Here is an 18,612-nt window from a genome sequence, read left to right as displayed (position 1 = left end):
ATTTACAATGAGTTCATAGAGTGAAAAAGTAACAAAGTAGATCTATTTCACTGAGGATAGTTTACAAGGGTTACTGCAGGTCCTGATATAGAGTGAACTTACAAGAGTAGGAAGAGAAACAATCACTAATGAAGCTCCATTTACTTTATTAACATCTCCAGCAGCTTAAAGGGTTTGCTCCATCAGCAACATCAAGGTTTTATTCTCTCTCATTTTTATATCAGTGTCATTCTTCATGCTACCACAAGATGGAGCCAAAGTGATTAATCTTCACCTGCTCAGGTAGAAGTGGAGCTACAGTTTGGATTTGCTTCATTTCTGTTTTAATCAAACTAGGCCTGGGTGGTAATTTGATAATAATATTGATTGATAGACGAGTGGAAAAAAACGGGTCAATAAAAAGTTTGATAGAAAAACACAGTTTCCCTTCCTTTTTCATTATAGCCTATAAAAGTCTTTACTTCCTTACAACCAATCACAAACGCAGACCCATGCTCTGTCACCAAGCTCCGCCCCTCTCTTAAACCACAACAGAGCAGCACGTGGAGCCTGAACATGTGGCTAAAACGCCGACGGCCAAAACAGCTGCTGCCACAGGTCACTGCTTCAAGAGTTTAAAGTATAACTTCACATGAACGCAGCTCAAACCGACCTGGTGCCTCAGCTCGGTGATCAGCAGGACAGCGTGTCCTTTTACCTGAGTCGCTATACCAGAGCTGCAGAGCAGAGAACATCTGAGTTTTCCTCTACAGCTGAACAGACATGTGGTGAAGGCAAACAGAGAACTGTCACAGTGTCACGGTGCATTTCATTAATATAAACTTCAACCTCAAAGCTCTCTGTCCCCAGACTGCTTTTTCTTCTTTCTTTTTACAACTTTCATTTATGGTAAAAAGGCGGTTGAATTAAGCAATTTCCTGCTTTAACATCATTAGAGCACAACAGTAGGTGTGTTTCCATTACCCCTAGAAATGTGCAAAACCTAAATATCGCAATAAAAAACAGGTAATGGAAATACCTACATTTAGAAAAACCTCTAAAATATCGCTAAAAAGTTTTTACGCTCACATGAGGTGGTTTTTCATACGTATCGATATAAACGTGTATCGCAAAAGTGTAATTGAAATTTTTCGCATTTATACGTCACCAGAGTTGTGTGTGTCCAGGCTGTGTTAAGATAAGATAAGATAATACTTTATTGTCAGATCACTCTGAAATTTGTCTTGCGTCCCATGACGTCCAAGTTTCACACAAATAATAACAAAATACAAAAGCCTTGAGGGGACAAATGAACCACATGTGTTTTGTCATGCACATGTTTGTTGTCATGCTGCTGACCTGGGCATTGTTTCTCAATAAATTTGAAAAACCTTTCCTATCATTCCCCTTTTCCCTGCATGGTTGAGGGAGATTGGCTCCACGCTCCACTCCCTCCTGCACCGACATGTCCCCTCTAGTCACATAAACCAGTACGGGTGTGTGGAACATGTCTCCTCTAGTCACATAAACCAGTACGGGTGTGTGGAACATGTCCCCTCTAGTCACGTAAACCAGTACGGGTGTGTGGAACATGTCCCCTCTAGTCACATGAACCGGCTGTGGACACAACCACCTCATCACCGCTGGTGTCTCTTCTTTGTGGCCGCTGCCAGCGCCACACTGGCTTTACCTTTCAGCAATCAAGCGCTGTTTTCGTCTTTGTTAAAAACAAAAACAGCAGCAGCTGTAGGCAGCTGAGATCGCTGTGCCGTCACCATGAAAACTCAAGACGCTTACGTCCATCTTCCTCAAAGTGAAGTCTCGCGGGGCGAGAATTATGGGATATCGCGAGACTAGATTACGGCTCATTCGCCAAACACCTTTCCATGGAAACACCCGCAAATAGCAATTGAACTTTTTCAAAGTTTCAGAAATATCGCTTTTATTTTGCGAAAATCTGTAATGGAACCGCAGCTAGTGATGTGGTCAGTAGTAGGGCCTAGTAGTAGTAGCTCAGAAGTAGCTCAAATGAAGTTAAAACACACCCTCGGGGTTATATTGTGATTATACAACTATTACCAACAAAATAAAACGTATCGTACGTAAATATTTTCATGTTGATGGACATAAACTCTCAAATCTGAAAGGTTTTTGCAAGTGTGCTTCCCGTTTCCATGGGAAAACATGGGATCCGACTAATAACTGAAACCCAGTCAGTCACGTCAGTACTATGGAGCCTAGTTTACCTCTACAGCCAATAATAATCTGACCCTTAGTAACGGCCTAGCAACAGAAAGGATAAGTGAACTCTGAGCTGACATTAATGTTTTATCACGGTCTCTGACTTCACCAAACTAAATCAACACCACGTCATCAACACAGCTGATGGGGAAAGTCAAACAATTCCATCACTTTAAAAGTCCAACATTTAAAAGTCCAAAAGTCGCAAAACAGAGAGACATAAAAACATAGAGGTAATTACTTAACGTTTTATCCAATGAAATATTCAGCTCCAGGACATATTTTTTTTTAAACATTTTCACCGTGGTCACAATTAAATGTTCTTTATTAAAAGTAGGTCATTAAGCAATAGCATAAAATGGCCGGGCCGCACTTAAAATGTTTTTAAAATGTTTTGATAATTATCAATAATTATCGATATCGATCAATATGATTTTTTTTAGCGATATGCTTTTTTTCTGTATCGCCCAGCCCTAAATCAAACTCACTTCTTTTACTCTTCACTCTCTTCTCTGTGTTCAGAGTCTGTCAGGTTGGTGGGAGAAGACAATCGCTGTGCAGGTGAACTGCAGGTGAAACAAGAAGAGTGGAGACCAGTGGACGACTTCTACTGGAACCTGAAGGCAGCATCTGTAGCCTGTAGAGAGCTGGACTGTGGCTCTGCTGTTTCAACAACAAGAGAGGAGTCCTCAGAGATGGATGTGTGGAGGATCAACACTTACTGTGTTCTGTCTGGATCTACCCTGAGGGAGTGTTCATATTCATCAGATTCCTCTTCCTCCATCGTGGAGATCACCTGTTCAGGTGAGTCCATCAGTGACATCATCAGTGACAGTCAGGTTTAGTGTCTTCCTTCCTTTGTTGTGGAGACAGAAATGTTCAGTAACTTGTTCTTTTTTTATTTAAAGCAACATTGCGGAGTTTCAGCTCAGTGCTTCCACCATCTGGTTGAGAAGCGCTATCGTCTGTTACAAGTGTTGTAAATACTTCAGCGTGCGCCCCAAGTGTGTGTGTGTGTGTGTGTGTGTGTGTGTGGGGGGGGGTGTAAAAACGAAACTTATATCATTAATAATAACCAACAGTGTTTCCCACAGGTTTGCAAGGAGACTGTGGCGGGTGGTTGGATCGTCCGACCGGGGGGGGGGGGGGGGGGGGGGTGTGACTGTGTGTGTGTGTAAACACTGAACGAGTCTGTGTTGACCGCCGTCTCTCTCGCGTTGGCACACACACACACTTACACACACACGGGCACCATGGACAGACTGTGGTGACAGTTATAAACAGCGCTTCATCACGCTAATGTGTTCAAATTGCTATCCGCCCCCATCAGACCGTCTGACGGGGGATTCAATAGCTTTGTTTTCTGGTTAGCTGCTGTCTAGCTCTCTGTTTTGCTGCTGGCTCACTCTAGGCTACAGTCAGGTAAGCGTGTGTATGCCGTGAAGCAGGTCACAGTCTACGGCTCTACGAGGGGGGGGGTTGATCCTACCCACGCAGGGAAGTTACATAGTGCAGTTTCAGCCGACGCGACCCGGCTCAGGCTGCAGCAGCAGCACCATTCATCCTATTAACCATTTTTCTACCATTGCAATGAGTCCGGAAACATTATTTTAAGGCTGATAAACTCTGCAATGTTGCTTTAAGTGAGTGAAGGTCTGAAAACAAAGACATTTAATATCTCAACAAGAAGTCAACTTCCACTTTTCACTTACATTTAGACAGTTTGGAGATGTAGGAAAACATTTTCAACAAATCAACTTTCATACTTTGATGCAGTTCAGCTGATCTAAAAGTACTGTAAAGAACCCCCCCCCCCCTACCTCTCTCTCACACACACAGACATAGACACATGACAGACAGACAGACAGACAGACAGACAGACAGACAGACAGACAGACAGTCTGTAACAGTATGTTGATATAAACACTGAGCATCATATATACTCACCCTTGTTTGTAATGAGGTAGAGCTTGAAAATTCTCCCTTGCCCAAGGTGGGGAACGACCTAAAAAGTTTGAGAACCACTGTCCTATAGGAAGCCTTCACTGTAGTGAGTCGTCTTCCTCTCATTCCTCTGCATCATTATTTTCTGTAACATCAACAGTTTTTTTTTTTTTTTTACTTTATTTTTTCACGTTTTTTGCACAAAACATAGGTAGCATCAGTATAATAGACAGAAATAGGTATGGCTACAATATGATGTGGCTAAATAGTACAAATGCTTGCCAAGTTGTGCCCTTATAAACACAAAAGAAACATCAAAAAGAAAAAGAAAAAACAAAAGCATATGCACATATACTGTTCGTCTAAACACGTGTTATCTCGAGTACACATGTTCGCTTACAACCATATGACTAAATAATCATCTACATATTCATATACAAATGCACACATACATAGAACACTCGTGAACACAACATGGGGGAAACGTGGGTTGCGAGTAGGTCATATGTCACATACATTACAGCAATATGGTCATAGTCGTTCTTAAAACCAGGATATACATAGCATTAAGGTTGATTATCACCTCTTCTTGTAATATAAGTGCTCCATTTTTCCCAGAGGGCATCACCTTTGTCCCTTTGTAATCTGAGACTAAACGTCAGTAGTTCCATTGTTTGGATGTCTTTAATTATGGCTACCCACTGATTAACTGTGGGAGGTTCTGTATTGAGCCATCTTCTTGTTATGGCTTTTTTGCTGGCAGCCATGAATATTTTTAGGAGGTATCTGTCTTTTTTTGGTAATTCTGTGTCCATATTACCCAGGTAGAATGATAAACAAGTGAAATTAAAATTATACTGCAAGACCTCACTGATAGTACTTTGAACTCCTTGCCAGAAGGATTTAAGCATGGTACAACTCCAGAATATATGTGTATGATCTGCCATACCGTGTCCACATCCTCTCCAGCAAGTAGGTTGTTGTCCTGTCTGTTTAGACTTTTGCTTTGGTGTTATAAAGAATCGGATGCAGTTTTTCCAGGAAAAATCCCTCCATAGTTGTGAGGCTGTAGTAGTAATTTGTGTGTTAATTACATTTGTCCAGTCTTCAGAAGTAATTTCGATTCCCAACTCTTTTTCCCATTTCGCCTTAATATAATTTGTTGAGTGACCTCTTAATTCAGCTATATGTCTATATAGTTCGCCAATTATCTTTCTGGACAGTTTTGTGTTATAGGCTTTGATAAACATTTTGGTAATACCTGATATATTTTCCTGTATTAGTCCTTTAATGTTCGTGTCAAGGTAGTGCCGGAGTTGAAGGTACCTATAAAAATCCTGCCGAGCTAGGCCAAATTTATCTGATATGGACTTGAAGTCTATGAATTCCTGGTTTTCAACTAATTGGCATAATGTGGAGAGTCCTTTTCTCTCCCATTGAGTAAAGCCTCCGTCATTCATACCTGGTTTGAAATCTGGGTCATGGGTTGGCCACATTAAAATTCGAATTTCTTTCTGGATGTTAAGTTGTTTCACCAAGCCAAACCAGATTTCTATAGAGAATCTAACCCACTGGCTCTGGATATCATGTTTTTTAGCCTCTATTGGGCTTCCTAGTAAACTCTGTATAGGCCTGTCTGACAGTGATAGCTCTACATCTTTCCATTTTGCGAAGTAGTCTTTATTGCACCAGAGCAGCAGTGGTCTTATTTGTGCTGCTAAATAGTAATCTTTGAGCCTCGGTAAACCCATCCCCCCACTATACTTTGGCAGCTGTAAAGTTTTGTATCTCACCCTGGGACCTTTTCCATTCCAGATGAAACGGGATATCATCTTATCCCACTCTCTAAATTGACTATCAGGGACACAAACAGGTAAGGATTGAAACAGATAGAGTAATCTGGGTAAAATATTAGCTTTTATTGTCATAATTCTGTTACCAAGATCTAGGGGCAGAGAGGCCCACCTGCCTAGATCTTCCTTTAAATGTGAATTTATTCTTACATAATTTTCATAGAACAACTGTGATATATCCTTAGTCAATTTAACGCCTAAATATTTAATAGAGGTTGAGTCCCAGTTAAAACTGTACTTATTTTTTTGTTCTATTGATGGGACGAAATTGAACGTCAGGGCTTGTGTTTTATCAACATTAAGGGAGTAGCCTGACAGGAGTCCATATGCCTGCAGGAAATCCATTAATCTTGGAATTCCTGACTCTGGGTTCTTTAGGCTGACCAACACGTCATCCGCATAAAGACATATTTTGTATTCTATACCTTTTATTGTGATGCCCTCTAGGTCAGGATTCTGTCTTACGGCTTGTGCAAGAGGTTCAATGAAGAGGTTAAAGAGCACTGGGCTGGCTGGGCAGCCCTGGCGACAACCGCGTTGCAGGTGGATAGTTTCTGACAGGCCTCCATTTACTTTGATTCTGGCTACGGGGGATGTATATAGTGTTTTGATGCCTTTAATGAACTTCTCATGGAAGCCTAATTTTGCCATGACTGCATAAAGAAATTCCCACCCCACGGAATCAAATGCCTTTTCCGCATCCATACTAAGTAGAATAGCTCCAATTTTTTCCCTTTCTATGTGTTCAATGGTGTGGAGGGTTCTCCTTATGTTGTCCTGTGTTTGTCTACATTTAATAAATCCAGTTTGATCTTCGTCTATCAAAAAAGGGATCACTTCCTCCAATCTTTTAGTTAAAATAGTTGCATATAATTTATAATCTTGATTTAAAACACTGATAGGTCTATAAGAGCCACATTCTTTCGGGTCCTTGCCCTCTTTTGGAATCACAGAGATGGTAGCTTCCCTCCAGGATGGGGGGGTGACTCCCTCCCTCAGGGTGTAATTGAAGCTTTTATGTAGTATTGGTATTAATTGTTCCCTCAGTGATTTATACCATTCTCCTGGAAATCCGTCAGTCCCTGGAGACTTAGAAGACTTCAGGGAGGAGATCGCCTTGTCAATTTCTTCGGGTGATATTTCTTTTGTTAATTTTTCATTTTGCAATTTCCCCAAGGAGGGCAGATCCAGTTGGCTCAGGAACTCTTCTACTTTAGCAGGTTCGAACGGTGTGGGTTGAGTATACAGGTTCTGGTAAAATTTTTCAAATGCTTTCTGTATTCCCTCTAGTTTGTATATAACTTTTTTAGTGGCAGGATCCCTAATCTTATAGACTGTATTTTCTGATTGCTGTTTTCGCAGCCTCCATGCTAACAGCTTGGATGCTTTCGAGCCTGCCTCGTAGTATCTCTGTTTTGTAAACCTGAGATTTTTCTCTATTTCATCACAGTAAATCTTGTCTATTTCTTGTTTGAGTGGTCTCATCTGTAGAAGTAATTGTGGATCTTTACTTTTAACATCAACAGTTTTAACCCTTGAGTCTCTTTGAGCTCATCATCTCTGACAGATCTCATTCTTCAGAGTTTGACAGATTTCTCTCTGGTTTATTTCTGCTGTAAAGACGTCAGAGACGCTGTGAATCCTTTTCACTCCTCATGAATTTATTTCATCTGTGGCAGCAAATCACATCACATGACTCTTTAGAAACTCCTGTAGGTTAAAGTGGACTAACGAGGTTGTTGACTGATGATTAGGGGTGTAATGGTATATGTATTCGTCCCGTGCCGTCACGGTACGGGGGTCACGGTTCGGTGCACACAGTCACACGACGAATACGTCTGAGTGAATATAAAAAAAAAATTAAAAAAAGTTGAGTCCTCACTCCAATCTAGGTGGCGGTAATGAGCCTCCAAGCTGCCTGCAACTGTCATAACAGACGAAGAAGAGAAGTGATGAGAGTGTGAAGTTAGAGGAGCTGCTGCTTCATTTATGTCACTGTGGCTTCTCAATGAAACACAACGGCGACGGCTTGCGACCATTAAAGCAGCTGGCGACCGGTCGACTGGACAGTCCATCGGCGATGTTTCACGGATGCGCGCTGCGCCGCTAGAAACGCATCCAGCACGTTAGCGCATGTTCACCCCCCCCTCCTCCTCCTCCTCCTCCTCCTCCCACATGTCAATCACTGGTGCAAGGAAAAAGACAAGTTGTGTGCAACTACTTATTCCGCTGCTTTTAAGCCTCAGACAGGAACAGAAACATCACCAAAGGAACTGGTATCTAGTCTAAATTAACTGTGTAAACCAACATTCTTGTTTGTTTGTTTTTTAAAATAATAGTTGTCAGTTGTCAAGGGCAAGTTTTTTTCCTCTAGAATTAATGAATGGCATGATAACACTCCTAATGCACTTGTTTAATTTTATATTCTATTTTTTTTTTACTTTCATAACACAAGACAGATTTTAGTTTTACATTCAATAGTGTCTGTTGTACCGAAACCGTACCGAACCGTGACCCCTGAACCGAGGTACGTACCGAACCGTGACTTTTGTGTACCGTTACACCCCTACTGATGATGGTAAAGTTGTTTCTGTGAAGATGTTGAAGTCCAGACCGTTGGTTGACTTGAGTCTTTGACTCAAGAGCTGGACTGTGAGTTTCTTTAATGGTTGTATTGGGGACAGAGAAGGAACTCATTTCTGGACACATGCTGATACTTTAAAGTTGATATGACAGTAAATAAAGGTCAGGATCAAAGTTTAAATGTTGTGTCTCTCTCTGCAGACTCTGTCAGGCTGGTGAATGGGACCAGTGTGTGTTCAGGCAGACTGGAGGTCAAGTCCAACCCGTCTAACCAGTGGTGGTCCTCAGTGTGTGAAGATGACTTTGACCAGCAGGATGCAGAGGTGGTCTGTAGGGAGCTTGGCTGTGGGGCTCCTTCAGTCCTCCAGGGGGCGCTCTATGGAGCAGTGGAGGCTCCAATGTGGACCAAAGAGTTCCAGTGTGGAGGCCATGAGTCAGCTCTCCTGGACTGTATAAGCTCAGGCTCAACTAGAACCAGCTGCTCACCTGGCAAAGCTGTTGGACTCACCTGCACAGACAGAGGTGGAGCTGCAGTTTGGATTTGCTTCATTTCTGTTTGAATCAAACTCACTTCTTTTACTCTTCACTCTCTTCTCTGTGTTCAGAGTCTGTCAGGTTGGTGGGAGGAGCCAGTCGCTGTGCAGGTGAACTGCAGCTGAAACAAGGAGAGTGGAGACCAGTGGACAGCAGCTTCTACTGGAACCTGGAGGCAGCATCTGTAGCCTGTAGAGATCTGGACTGTGGCTCTGCTGTTTCAACAAGAGAAAGAAAGGAGTCCTCAAGGAGGTCTGTGTGGAGGATCAGCATTAACTGTGTTCAGTCTGGATCTACCCTGAGGGAGTGTTCATCGTCATCATATTCCTCTTACTCCATCGTGGAGATCACCTGTTCAGGTGAGTCCATCAGTGACATCATCAGTGACAGTCAGGTTTAGTGTCTTCCTTCCTTTGTTGTGGAGACAGAAATGTTCAGTAACTTGTTCTTTTTGTATTTAAAGCAACATTGCGGAGTTTCAGCTCAGTGCTTCCACCATCTGGTTGAGAAGCGCTATCGTCTGTTACAAGTGTTGTAAATACTTCAGCGTGCGCCACCAAGTGTGTGTGTGTGTGTGTGGGGGGGGGGGTGTTTGCAAGGAGGCTGTGGCGGGTGGTCGGATCGTCCGACCGGAGGGGGGGGATGTGACTGTGTGTGTGTGTAAACACTGAACAAGTCTGTGTCGACCGCCGTCTCTCTTGCGCTGGCACACACACACACTTACACACACACGGGCACCATGGACAGACTGTGGTGACGGTTATAAACAGCGCTTCATCACGCTAATGTGTTCAAATTGCTATCCGCCCCCATCAGACCGTCTGACGGGGGATTCAATAGCTTTGTTTTCTGGTTAGCTGCTGTCTAGCTCTCTGTTTTGCTGCTGGCTCACTCTAGGCTACAGTCAGGTAAGCGTGTGTATGCCGTGAAGCAGGTCACACTCTACGGCTCTACGAGGGGGGGGGGGGTTGATCCTACCTGTGCAGGGAAGTTACATAGTGCAGTTTCAGCCGACGCGACCCGGCTCAGGCTGCAGCAGCAGCACCATTCATCCTATTAACCATTTTTCTACCATTGCAATGAGTCCGGAAACATTATTTTAAGGCTGATAAACTCTGCAATGTTGCTTTAAGTGAGTGAAGGTCTGAAAACAAAGACATTTAATATCTCAACAAGAAGTCAACTTCCACTTTTCACTTACATTTAGACAGTTTGGAGATGTAGGAAAACATTTTCAACAAATCAACTTTCATACTTTGATGCAGTCCACCTGATCTAAAAGTACTGTAAAGACCCCCCCCCCCCTACCTCTCTCTCACACACACACAGACATAGACACATGATAGACAGACAGACAGACAGACAGACAGACAGACAGACAGACAGACAGACAGACAGACAGACAGACAGTCTGTAACAGTATGTTGATTATAAACACTGAGCACCATATATACTCACCCTTGTTTGTAATGAGGTAGAGCTTGAAAATTCTCCCTTGCCCAAGGTGGGGAACAAGGGGTCATTCCTATGTTCCCACAGCCCTATGTTCCCACAGCCCTATGTTCCCACATTTCTAACTTTTGTTGTCACTGAAAATTAGGCCCTATGTTCCCACAGCCCTTTGGTCCCACCATTGGTTGGGTTTAGGCAATGAAGAAAAGAGTTGGTTAAGTTTAGTAAAAAGACCCGGTAGAGGCTAGACAGGCCAGATAGATAGAGTCCAGATAGGTAGAGAGAGTCCAGTGGGAACATAGAGCCTAATTTTGAGGAAAACCTTAGAACTGTGGGAACATAGGGCCGTGGGAACATAGGGCTGTGGGAACATAGGGCTGTGGGAACATAGGCACGCTCCCGGGAACAACCTAAAAAGTTTGAGAACCACTGTCCTATAGGAAGCCTTCACTGTAGTGAGTCGTCTTCCTCTCATTCCTCTGCATCATTATTTTCTTCAACATCAACAGTTTTAACCCTTTAGTCTCTTTGAGCTCATCATCTCTGACAGATCTCATTCTTCAGAGTTTGACAGATTTCTCTCTGGTTTATTTCTGCTGTAAAGACGTCAGAGACGCTGTGAATCCTTTTCACTCCTCATGAATTTATTTCATCTGTGGCAGCAAATCACATCACATGACTCTTTAGAAACTCCTGTAGGTTAAAGTGGACTAACGAGGTTGTTGACTGATGATGGTAAAGTTGTTTCTGTGAAGATGTTGAAGTCCAGACCGTTGGTTGACTTGAGTCTTTGACTCAAGAGCTGGACTGTGAGTTTCTTTAATGGTTGTGTTGAGGACAGAGAAGGAACTTGTACGAAAGGGCCGTAGGTCAGTGTTAATTACTCTGGGCGCGTGACGGTGATCAGAGGCAGTTGCGCGTTACAGTTACGCGCAGCGCATCGGGAGCGAGCACATGCGAGCCTGAAGACGGCAGAAAGTGCAGAGTGGAGAGAGAGAGCGCGGAGGCTGCCAGTCAGAAGCTGCCAGAGACTAATTGGTTCACCATAATTGTGTGCGTGCGTCCGTGAGACCTGTAAGTCGTTTTATTTATGTTGCTATTTCACTATTCTTTTATTTTCAGAAGTTGATAATTATAGCCACCTAGCTTGGAGCTGATTGCTAATATAAAACATGTGGCTGTTAATTGGTTAGTTAGGAGTGGATGTGTAGCTACGTATTTTCCTGTATTAAGTTAGCAAGTGCACTGTTAATGCTAATTAGCTACACTGCATATACAGAAAGGTGTATATTTTTACAATATTAAAGGTGCAGTATGTCAATATATTTTGTGTATGTAATGTGGGCCAGATAATATGTTTCTTCCTTCTTTTCTGGACAGAACCACTCACACAAAGCTATGCCCATGTTCTGTACTGTTGCTTGAGCTTAATTAAACAGTCAAACTAAGAAGAGTTGTCAGCATCTGTGTTCTGACCGACACACCTGGGGCGAAGTTAGGGATCAGGATCAGCAAACCACCAGTTTATACAGTCCTTTATTATCCCTCAGTAACATTGAGGTCCTTCGAGCCGGATCTCTGACCTTTACTCCAGGATAAGGATGCATCAGTACAGCAGTGGAGCCCGCCCTAAGAGGGATAGACATCCACCACGTCATCTAGATGATTACGAACTGGACTATCCAAGGGGTAAACCACGAAATACACATTACTCAAGCACAGTAGCATACGAACATGGGCATGAAGAGGACGAGTATCATCACCTGGAGGGAGCAGCCAAGATGACCTCTCTCACTCCTCCTAACCACTCACCTTATCGCCCCCGAGGTAAGAGAGATCAAGAAGAGCAGTACAGCTCCTTCAGCTTCTATCAGGACCTGGAGACGATAAGGGAGGAGAACACACGGCTTCGTGAAGCACAGTTAGCCATTCATAGGGATTTCGGGCAGCTTCACTCACTCAGGAAGGACATGAGGTCGCTCGTTGACTCAGTCCGCAGCCTCCAAGAAGCACAGGCAGCAACAGTAAGCCACGCCCCCATAAGGCCCCTCGATCTACAGCCAGGTTCAGGTGAGTGGCCTGACTACATACCCCAACCTGTTCATGCTCCGCCCTCAGCAGGAGAACAATATGAAGAAGAGGACTGGCCAGAACCCCCACCACCATGGCCAGAGCCCGAAGAGCAGCCACAGAGGAATAAGGTGGCAGACATCCTGGACCAGGTGATGCACGAGCTCCAGGAAATCAGATTCAATACTCCCTCTGCTACCACGACCCACAACAGACCAGCAGCGGTGAGCGCTCTTACTCCAGACAGGGCTCGCCCACACCAGGTGGGTCTGCTCCCTAAGCAGCTGGCTTATGGAGGTCCCCAGCAGTATCCTCCACAGTCCAGCTCCACCCCAATCCAGCGCCAGCCCGGCCTGCAGGCTGATACACCAGCAGCACAATGGGTCCCTCCTCAACCAGCGCTCCCTAGGCCAGGTGCACCTGCACCTCAGCTAAGGCCGGCAGAGCCTTCCTACGGACAGTCCTACAGTGACCCCCCTCGAGCAGAGTCATCTTACAGGGGACCCAGGCCCACTGTACCGGACTTCAGCCAGCGAGACCCAAGTCAGTTCGCTCGATTGAGGATCGCTCTAGAGAACCTGTTACCAGCTGATGCAACAGAGCTCTTTAAATATCAGATCTTAACAGACCACCTAAAGCTGGAAGAGGCGTGCCTAGTGGCAGATTCATACCTCCATTCTCCCACTCCTTATTCAGACACCATGGCTGCTCTGAACGAGAAGTTTGGGCAGCCGTACCAGGTTGCATTAAAGAGGATAGACAGTGTTATGACCTCACCTGATGTCTGTCGTGGTGACACCGCCGCCTTTGAGAGGTTCGCCTTACGGGTTCAGTCGCTGGTGGGAATGCTGAAGACTCTGGGTCCAGCAGGCGAGATCGAGCTTCGATGTGGATCACATGTAGCACGCCTGCTCAGTAAGCTGCCGCTGGAAATGAGGTCAGACTTTCGGCGCTGTATGTTTCGCAGTCCATGAACCACATACACACTCCAGGACTTCGCAGACTGGCTCCAGTACGAGACATGGTGTCAAGACTTTGATGGCAATTCACCTAACAAAGGACAGAAAGGAAACCAGGGACGGAGGTCAGAGAGTCGTTATGTAAATCGTACAACGTCGGTCTTCCATGGGGCTAAGGACCCAGTGGGAAGGGGAATCACCCCCTCCATCCCTTCAGATAAGAGGAGGCCTAAAGCAAAGGCATATTGTCCTTATTGTGACAATGAAGCACATTACCTCAATCAGTGCTCAGCCATCCAGAAACTCACCAAAACCCAGATCATTGAGTGGATACGGTCCAACAACAAATGCTGGCGCTGTGGAAGGTCCCATCAGGCCGCACAGTGTACCCTTAAGAAGCTCTGTGGCCTCTGCCAAGGCAAGCACTTGCAAGTACTCCATGAGGTTAACAGCAGAGCTCCTAAGGAGGAGTCAACAGAGACAAGTTGCCTTGTGAACACATCCACCGAGGTACTCTACCTGGATCGACCAACGGACTGCAACCGTGTGCTGCTGAAAGTGATTAAGGTGATCCTGCGTAACGGTAAGCGCGCCATGGACACTTACGCCATACTGGATGATGGGTCCGAGCGCACAATGCTCCTTTCCGCTGCTACAGAGAAGCTGGGTCTAGAGGGGACGCCAGAAGACCTCGCTCTTCGAACCAATCCGTCAGGACGTCCAGATCCTCCGGGGGGCGGCTGTATCATTCAGTGTATCTCCCGCCTCACAGCCCAAGAAGAGATTCTGCATCAACAGAGCCTTTACAGCTGCTCACTTGGGATTGTCTGACCACTCCTATCCGGTAGCTAGTCTCCAGAAAAGGTACAGGCACCTAGCAGGTCTCTCCCTCCAGCAGTTTGAGAACGCTAGACCACTCATCCTCATTGGTGCGGATCACCCACATCTCATCACCCCCATCGAGCCAGTGAAGTTGGGTCCCCCGGGTGGACCAGTCGCCATCCGGACTAGACTGGGTTGGACGCTGCAGGGCCCGGCACGGCTAGTGGAGCAACAACTACGGCCGCAGCAGTGTCTCCTGACGTCCACAGTCCCTGCCAACACGGAGCTCCTCCGAAATGTTGAGAAGCTGTGGCAGCTCGATATACTGCCCTATAGGAAGGAGAAAGTAGTAACCCGGTCTAGACAGGACCAAGAGGCGGTCAACCTACTTGAAACAAAGACCATTCGTGTGGATGTGAACGGAGTCCTGCGCTATGCCACACCACTTCTCCGTAAGAGGGACATGCCACACTTCCATGCCACCAAGGAGGCAGTCATGCCAAGCCTTCGGAGCACAGAGAGGAGGTTGGCCAAGGATCCAGAGAGGACCACAGATTACAAAGCTGAGATACAGAAGCTGGTCGATGCAGGCTCAGTCCTCAAACTGGAGCCTGATGCACTCAGCGGAGAGGGGGAATCGTGGTACATCCCGCACCACATGGTGACCCACAATGGGAAAAACCGCATTGTGTTTAACTGTTCGTACCAGTTTAAGGGCCTCAACCTGAACGAGTCTCTCCTGCCCGGACCGACACTGGGCGCATCACTCCTGGGCGTGCTGCTTCGTTTCAGGGAACATCCTGTGGCTATCAGCAGCGACATTAAAGGGATGTTCCACCAGGTCCGCCTCTTACCAGAAGATAGGCCTCTACTGCGGTTTTTGTGGCGTGACATGAGAAGAGACGACCCCCCAGACGTCTTTGAGTGGCAGGTACTACCATTCGGTACCACTTGTAGTCTGTGCTGCGCGATCTATGCTGTTCAGAAGCACGTTTTGGACCACAGTGAGCCTGGAGACAGCGTCCGGTCCTCAGTGGAACGATGTTTTTACGTGGACAACTGCCTCCAGAGCCTACCAACAACAGTGGAAGCCAGGGAGCTCGTGGACAGGCTGAGGACCCTCCTAGCCTCCGGTGGTTTTGAGCTGCGCCAGTGGGCCAGCAATAACCCCATCGTCGTTGGCCACCTGCCGAAGGAGGCCAGATCAGATCGCCTGGAGCTCTGGCTCACCCAGGATAGTGCAGAGGTCCCTGAATCGACGCTTGGGCTCAGTTGGCACTTCCAGTCAGACAGCCTAGGGTACAAGCAGCGGCCAGTGGAGTGCGAGGTGCCGACCATGCGGAATGTGTATAAAGTCCTGGCAAGCCAGTACGACCCTCTTGGGTACATCTTGCCTTATACAACCAGAGCCAAGGTTCTGGTCCAGCGACTCTGGGACAAAAACAGAGAATGGGACGACCCCCTCCTCCCCCAAGAGCTTCTAGATGCCTGGAACGAGTGGGTAGAGGAACTACATGTCCTACCATCCATCAGCCTGCCAAGGTGCTACACCCCAGAAGCAGTGGACAGTGCCAGCGTCATGCGTGAAGTCCACATATTCTGTGACGCCTCCGAGAAGGCATATGGGGCTGTGGCATACCTGCGGACAGGGGACAACCAAGGCAATACCTACCTGGCGTTCCTCATGGCAAAATCAAGAGTGGCACCCAAACGTCTCCTGTCCATGCCAAGACTGGAACTGTGTGCAGCGGTGGTAGGAGCGCAGATAGCCACAGTGATTCAGCAGGAGCTCACCCTGAAGATCAGTGGGATCACTCTGTGGACCGATTCCACAACTGTGCTGATGTGGCTGCAGTCCGATTCCTGCCGCTTTAAAGTTTTTGTTGGAACAAGGGTGGCTGAAATTCAGGAGCTCACAGATCTCCGGACGTGGCGCTACGTGGATTCAGCAAGGAATCCCGCAGATGATATCACCAGAGGAAAGACCCTGAGAGATCTTGCAGTGCCCAATAGGTGGAGTCAGGGCCCACCATTCCTCCTCCAAGCCCGGGACGAGTGGCCAGGAAACCCTCCCCTTCCTGCTCAGGAAGAGGTATCGGAACTCAGGAAGTCGACCTTCTGCGGAGTCACATCTGCAGTGGGGGAGCCCCGAACCCAAGACGCAAGTAAGTGCAGCACATGGAGGGAGCTCGTAGAGATGACTGCGAAGGAGCTTCACGGGGCGGCAGATCACAGCGGTCCTACAGCCGCAGATTACCAGGAAGCAGAGACCCTCATCGTCCAACGAGCCCAACAGGACAGCTTTCCAGATGAGATGCGCCTCTTGAGAGCCGGTAAGCCTGTCCTTTCTAGTAGCCGCTTACTTACCTTGTCCCCAGAGTTCGACGAGTCAGATAAAGTCATCCGGGTTGGTGGAAGATTACGGAGATCGGCGGAGCTAGACTACGCTACCCTGCATCCTATCGTTCTGGACCCCAGCCACCCTGCCGTCAAACTCCTGATACAGGATTATGACAGCCGTTTGCGTCACCCTGGGCCGGAGCGGGTGTTCGCCGAAATTCGGCGTACTCTGTGGATCCTCAGGGGGCGTGAAGCTATCCGTCGCCACCAGCACACGTGTGCCGAGTGTCATCGGTGGAAGTCCAGACCTGTGGTCCCCAAGATGGCTGACCTACCAGCCGCTCGCCTTCGCCTCTTCAAGCCAGCCTTCCACTCCACGGGTATGGACTGCTTTGGGCCGTTCCAGGTGAAGGTGGGCCGTCGACTTGAAAAGAGATGGGGGATAATCTTTAAGTGCCTCACCACGCAGGCCGTGCACTTAGATCTCCTCACCCACATTGATGCCGACTCCTTTTTGATGGCTCTGAGGAGGTTCGTTGCTCGCCGGGGGACCCCAGCAGAGTTATTCTCAGATCAAGGAACGAACTTCCGAGGCGGGGAGAAGGAGCTACGGGAGGCATTTGAAGCACTGTCGCCGGAACTACAACAGAGTCTCGCCAAGGAGAAGATAGCTTTCCATTTCAACCCGCCTGCGGCTCCTCACTTTGGAGGAGTGTGGGAGAGGGAGATACGCTCGGTCAAACAGGCACTCTACACAACCGTGGGGGCTCAGGCACAGGCTGAGGAGGTGCTTAGGACGGTGCTAATAGAAGTGGAGGGCCTTCTGAACCCTAAGCCGTTGGGATATGTATCGTCCAGTGTTGCCGATCCGGACCCTGTGACCCCAAGTCTCTTATTGATGGGGCGGCGAGACGGTTCTCTTCCGCAGGTGGTGTATCCAGCTACTGAGCTCTTAAGCAGACGCAGATGGAGACACTCTCAGATCCTGACAGACCATTTCTGGTCAAGTTTCATCAGATACTACCTCCCTGGTATGCAAGCTCGCCAGAAGTGGCACGCCATCCGAGTCAACCTCGCTGAGGACAAGGTTGTCATGCTGGTAGACCCCCAGTCACCAAGGGCACTCTGGCCTATTGGACGGGTAATCAAGGTGCATACCAGTGCAGACGGTCATGTGAGGTCTGCTGACGTGAAGATAAAGGACAAGGTCTACACCAGGCCTGTCGCCCGCCTGGTCGTCCTCCCAGCCATACCAGATGATAAGGATCAACCCACACCTTCCCAGGATGATTAGCCTTTCGCTGGTGCAAACAGCTACCGCTGTTTGGGGGCGGCTGTACGAAAGGGCCGTAGGTCAGTGTTAATTACTCTGGGCGCGTGACGGTGATCAGAGGCAGTTGCGCGTTCGCATCGGGAGCGAGCACATGCGAGCCTGAAGACGGCAGAAAGTGCAGAGTGGAGAGAGAGAGCGCGGAGGCTGCCAGTCAGAAGCTGCCAGAGACTAATTGGTTCACCATAATTGTGTGCGTGCGTCCGTGAGACCTGTAAGTCGTTTTATTTATGTTGCTATTTCACTATTCTTTTATTTTCAGAAGTTGATAATTATAGCCACCTAGCTTGGAGCTGATTGCTAATATAAAACATGTGGCTGTTAATTGGTTAGTTAGGAGTGGATGTGTAGCTACGTATTTTCCTGTATTAAGTTAGCAAGTGCACTGTTAATGCTAATTAGCTACACTGCATATACAGAAAGGTGTATATTTTTACAATATTAAAGGTGCAGTATGTCAATATATTTTGTGTATGTAATGTGGGCCAGATAATATGTTTCTTCC

This window comes from Trachurus trachurus, assembly GCF_905171665.1.
Source record: "Trachurus trachurus genome assembly, chromosome: 19".
NCBI classification, from domain to species: Eukaryota; Metazoa; Chordata; class Actinopteri; order Carangiformes; family Carangidae; genus Trachurus; species Trachurus trachurus.
The sequence above is the reverse complement of the archived record's forward strand: the minus strand, read 5'-3'. Positions refer to the sequence as shown.